General features: G+C 35.5%; 1 non-coding gene across 1 annotated transcript; it reads left to right on the top strand.

The window, feature by feature from the left end:
- The first annotated feature begins 3,993 nt into the window (after positions 1–3,993).
- On the top strand, positions 3,994–4,178 carry LOC124527466 (U2 spliceosomal RNA). Its single transcript, XR_006965903.1, has one exon. It is a non-coding gene; the product is annotated as a U2 spliceosomal RNA (small nuclear RNA).
- Positions 4,179–6,307: the final 2,129 nt, after the last annotated feature.

Genomic DNA, 6,307 nt, shown 5'->3' with positions numbered 1-6,307 from the left:
TGACTAGAATATTGACTAATTGCTATATATAAATTAGTAGTTGTAAAAATATTCTTTTCTTTCTTTTCTATCTCATTCACACTACACACAGTCTACAAGAAATTATCTTCTAAGGCCATTATATATTGAATATTATTCTAATAAATGGAAACGGTTACTTTTGCCTCCAAATTTATTACTTAAATATAGATTGCATCATGGAAAAATATAATCCCAGATATATAAACAGATGATCCAGATGACAGTGATGAAGCATTTCTATTTCCTCAGACACAAATAAAACTCTGATAAAACCAGTCTGGAGCAACTTTTTTAAAAGTTTATTTATTTATTTTGAGAGAGAGAAAAAGCATGTACACAAGTAAGGGAGGGGCAGAGAGAGAGGGAGAGAGAGCATCTCAAGCAGATTCTTGTCAGCATGGAGCCCAACACGAGGCTTGAACTCATGAACCATAAGATCATGGCCTGGGCTGAAACCAAGAGTGGGTTACTTAACTGACTGAACCACCCAAGTGCCCCAAGTCTGGAGTGATTTTTAAAGATATTTAATGATTCTTTTCAGTCCTTTTATAAATGATATCATGCAAAGCTCTCTGAACCCAAACCCCCCAAAATGTTAGCTTTAGCCTGATATTTCACATGTTTCAGTACAAAGATGTTCTTTATATATGCAAAGACATTAACATACATCCTGTTAAGGAACAAATCTCTCCACCATCTAATAAAAACATTAATATAGAGTAATAAAAATACTTTGAAATATCTTTACATAAAAGTGTTTAAACATTACTGTTCTAATTCTTTTGGTTTTGAGATGTTGTTTTAATTACATTCAATAGTGTCTCACAAAGCATCAGAACATCCAGGAATATTCTGATTTCTGTAGTAATTAGAATCCATGCCACCCCCAACTCTCCTTCTTCATAAATTCAGTAGAATTTTAATATTTCTGAAGAAAAGTCAGACAATATCCTTTTAATAAATTTTTTTAATGTTTAGTTACTATTATTATTTTTTGACAGACAGAGAGAGTGTGAGTGGGGGAGAGGCAGAGAGAGAGGGAAACACAGAATCTGAAACAGGCTCCAGGCTCCAAGCTGTCAGCACAGAGCCCGATGTGGGGCTCGAACCCACGAACTGTGAGATCATGACCTGAGTCAAAGTCAGATGCTTAACCGATTGAGCCACCCAGGTGCCCCCAGATAATATTCTTAACAGATAGATGTTGGAAATTTTGTTTGTTATGTTTTTAAATTTACTGCATTGATATTGCTCTTATTAAAATAAGGAGGGAATATATCAACATTTCTTTTTTAGGAGTCAGAAAAGGTCATGATCATGACATAAATGAAGTGTCTCCTAATTTGGAGGAGGAACCCCAGTACCTCACAGCATTCAAGTCACAAATCTTTCAAGGTGAAATCCGGTAACAGCCTCGCTGGATGACGTTATCAGCATGCTATCAATCAGAACCCAAGTGGGAATGTATAGCTTGCGTCTAAAGAGCTCTTCAGAAAACTTTTAGTTTCTTTTTCTCCATCTAATTTGCCTAAGTTACTAAAGACAGTGAGTCAAATGTAACCAGAGATAGCTATAGATATAATAAACAAAACAAAATAAAACAAAAACAGACTTCAAAAAAAGAAAGGCAAAATGAATTTTCCCTTTATTTGAGATGTTTTGTGGTCAGGGAAAGAATGTGAAAATGTGGGCCCAGCTGGACTAGCCATGAGTATTGACTTCCTCCATCTGATTCAAGTTGTGTCAGTTTTCAGTCAATTTTAGATTATGATTCCCTTCAGCTATTTTTGTGAGCATACGAACAAATTTGTGAATAGCGTTTAAGCTTTACAGAATAGACTATGAGGGTGAATTGGGGTTAAAGAAGAGGTAAGAGGCTTAAATATGAAGAAATTACATGAAAACCTTTTTCGAGTATGTTCATCAATTGCAACTGGTTTGACTGAGGCATTTTGAGACTTGAAGTTGACTTTTGATTTTGGAATCTCTGTTCTAACCCTGGAAGTTCAGCCTGCTTTAATAGGCTTAGTATTTCTACCCAAGATATGATTAAAAGATGCATTATATGCAATAGAATTACAAGTACTCATTTCAGGACGTTTCTTCAGAAATGTTGAAGTGTGGCTGCATTAGTTTCTTATTGCTCCTGTAACAAATAACCATTCATTTAGTAAACTAAAACAACCCAAAGGTATTATCTGACAGTTCTAGTGGTCGGAATTCAGACACGGGTCTCCCTGGACTAAAATCAAGCTGTTGGTGAGGCTGTATTGCTTCCAGATCCCTTCTTCCACTTTCCCTTCCTTTCTCCTTCCTCCCCTCTCTAGAAGAGAAGTCATCTCCTTGCATTTCCCAGCTTCTAGGGGCTGCCTGCATTTCTTGGCACATGCCCATTCTTTCATCTTCAAAGCCACCAATGCTCAGTTGAGATTTTTCTCATATCACAACACTCTGACTCTGGCCATCTGTCTTCCTCTTCCACATTTAAACGACCCCTGCAATGACATCTTGCCAACTTGGATAATCCAAGTTGGATACTCCCCTTATTACAAGGTTATCTGGTTATCTGATTAGGAAACCTAATTCCATTGGCAACCTAAAATCTCCCTTGTCATGTGACATAACTTATTCAAAGGTTTCTGGGATAAGAACATGGACATATTTGAGGATCCATAAATTCTCCAGGAATTGTTTTGTTTTGTTTTTATTCTGCTTTCAATAGTAATGTGAGCAAGTTGATAACCTAACTGAATGTTTAGGTTGTCCCTGCTGAGGACTCTACATGTCTTGAGGGAGACTAACCTGATTCTCTTCCTTGACAGGTCTTTGACCCAGGTACACTTCTTAAGAAAACACATCCATAGCCTGGTGAGATGTGGGCTATGATAACCATTATTCATCACATAATATTGCCTTGGTGCATCTTGTTACATGCAATAAAGCGTTTGCAGATTAGGGATGGGAAAGTCTTATAGAGAAATGAGAACAAAAAAATATAGTCACCAACTAAGGCTAGGTATGAGTCAGTAAATTATAGGAAGATGTGGTAGGACAAAGATGATGTTCACCATATAACAAGAGATTGCCGGCATGTCTATTCTAGCAGACAATGTCAGGAGGTCCAACTGAGAGAAATTGGGGTCTCCATAAAAATCATCGCATGGGATTGGAAGTCAAGACCAGACATGTTAAGAGACTCAATACAAGACTGATGGGCAGTTGCATCAGAGATATCTATTTGCTCTTAGTAAGGTCTATAGTCATTGTCTGGTCCGTGGTTGGGGAAATTTAGAGGAAAAGATCTATGGTCATAGTCTGGTCCATGGTTGGGTAAATTTAGAGGAGGTTGAAAGTTTCAGATAAACTGGGTTACTGGCAGGTCACTAAAATAGGATCTGTAGTAGAAGGACTTCTATTTTCTAGAAGAGAGAGTAAAATTTCGGAAAATGGAAAAGTAAAAACCCAAATATTGAAAGTGAGATCTCAAGTCAGAACAATTCTAGCAGTATACGCTGACTGCTGTATCCTGAGTGCTGAGTAAAAGTTAATTAACTTCTTCTGCTTAAGTCGAATACATTTGAGAGATAGAAGTTAAGCCACAGCTGATTCAAGTAGACTGAGTGGTGGATTGAGCATGTTTAAAAGAGGGAATCTTCTGAGAACGAAAGGCAGTAACTAGCATCTTCAGCAATAATTTTATATTGAGCGTAAAATACTTTATATTATTATTTGTTGTTTATTTACTTTGCTTACGAATTATTCCTTTCAGAACAGTAACCAAGTCTTTTTCATCTTAATTTTCTCAGAGTGCCTAGGATAATGTTTTTTCATATAAAACAGACACTTGAATTTTTCCTTTCAGGTTGTCCAGTTAGGGAATTTTACCTATTCTGATCACTTTGTATTTGTTGGCTTGCTATTAGGTGGTTTATAAATATATACTGGCCTCACTTTTTAAAAACATACTTTATTATCACTTCTCGGCCTTTTGGCTAAGATCAAGTGTAAAAAAAATATTTATTTTTTTTAAGTTTATTCATTTATTTTGAGAGAGACAGCATAAATGGAGGAGGGTCAGAGAACGTGGGAGAATCCTAACCAGGCTTGGTGCTGTCAGTGCTGAGCCTGATGCAGGGCTTGAAGGCTCAGGATCTTGAGATCATGACCTGAACTGAAACCAAGAGTTGAATGCTTAACCGACTGAGCCACCCAGGCACCATATATTGGCCTTACTTTTACATGTGTTTCTAAAGACAGTTGGTGACCTCTACATATAAGAATTCTAGAACAGGAAAGAGAAACTATGGCAAACTGGTGAAAACATTATTTGAGGATAAAAAGAACTTTCAGCATTTGCTTATTCATAATTACTAGGTCACCTCTTATTTCAGCTATTCCTGATGTTTATTCTTTGAGAACTGAATTCTTCAAATATCATGAACCATATATGTACTATCTGCTATTCTCTCGTCCTCTGCTGGTTGCTCTAACTTGTAAGTAGTTTACTCTTATTGCTTTTCCTTACACAATGTCATATATTTATCAATTCAACTCTATTTTTTTCTTTCTTAAACAAATAAAATTTTTACTTGCTGACCTAGGGTTTTTCCTGTCACAATACAATTTGACATATTTAATATTTCTTTTTTGGTTGAGATTTAATTGACATATAACATTGTGTTAGTTTAGATGTACAGCATAATGATTTGATATAGGTGTATATTGTGAAATGATCACCCCAATATGTTTAATTTACATCTATCACCACACATATTTATGGATTTTATTCTTACGATGAGAACTTTAAAGATCTACTCTCTTAGTAGTAGATATTTTAACCTATCTCAGTGTAAAGTCAATTATTTAATTATTTCCCCTTTGCACTGGTCTCTATACTGTCTTGGGCCTTTTATGCATCCCGGTCCTAAGATAGACAATTAGAGAGACAGAGCGACAGACATGTGGCAGATAATTCACTGTATGAATGTGCCAAAATCCCCAAAATGTTAAAACAACATTTGTACATATGGATGATCTTACCCCTGCTCTATAGGGATTTATAATCTAAACAATATTGGAAAACATATAGACACATTAAACAATTATGTAAAAAAAGGAAAGCACATAATGAAATACAAATATATTTTTAAATATAAAAGCTTTTCTTTTTTTTTTGTAGGTTCACCACATACTTCCTTTTTGCTTTAAGGTGTTTGGTTGTCATCATCTCCTAATGTACCATTATTTCCTTTTAAGGTGAGATAATGACATTAGCTAGTAAGTGGAAGAGATAAATTTCAGACTGCTATCCAACTACACATATGTGTGCTCTTTCCCAAATATCACTTAATTAACTATATATAAGGAAAACAGAGTATGAAAGGCTCAGAAAAAAATTAAGCTTATTTATTTATTGGTGTAACAGAGAAGGTTTCAACAAAGACATGCATCTTAACTTAGGCTTTAAAAACTGGATGTAATCTAAACTGGAAATTAGAAAGATAGGCATCCTAGGTACAGAATGGTATAAGCAAAGGCATGGAGATAAATGTTAGCCCTGTTACCAAGACAGTAAAAAGCAAGTGCAAAAGTCTGATTGAATCATTCTACCCCACATTAGTTCATCTCAAATTCAATGCTAAACCTTTATCCAATCAGCCTATCAGGTCCAGAATTACTTTCAGAGCAGACAAATTACTTTTACCCAGCATATGGTTTCAGAACTTAATGCCAGGCCAGTTTGTCTTCCTTCATTTGTAAACAATACTGTGTCCTGAGGAAGGAATATTGAATCCACACTTTATATAGGAATATATTAGATTTTTAAATTACATGGCGTTGTGTATGTCACACTCCAGCAAGCTCATTCCTAAAAGGATAAAGTTAGTCATGGAGAGAACGCTTGCACTAGAAACACAAATGCCTGATGAATATACAAGGGTAAATAAGTGAAAAATGTATTGCTGAAATGAAGACTGTGCTGAGATTAGATAGCCTACCAAGGAGACAGAAAAACTTTCTCAAAATGCATCATTTAATATGGAACTGTACTAATGGTCATCTTTTATTGTATAGTCTAGCCTTTCATTTAATTTGTCACAAGGGTACCCACCACTAGGCAAAATGTCTGTTTTGACATATACCACTCAAGTGTGAAAGTAACCTTTTGCTTTAATGCTTTATTCAAGAACTAGCCTGGTGTTTTTAATTGGCTAATGCGGCCCTCAAATCTGCAGTCTCCCAAAGAATATAATACATCCAAAAAACAGCCCAGTTTTAATTTCTT

Source organism: Lynx rufus, unplaced genomic scaffold, assembly GCF_022079265.1.
Source record: "Lynx rufus isolate CCGP_SWC_20201006 ecotype Redwood Valley unplaced genomic scaffold, mLynRuf1.p SCAF_5, whole genome shotgun sequence".
NCBI lineage: Eukaryota > Metazoa > Chordata > Mammalia > Carnivora > Felidae > Lynx > Lynx rufus.
This window is presented reverse-complemented; position numbering and strand designations above follow the sequence as displayed.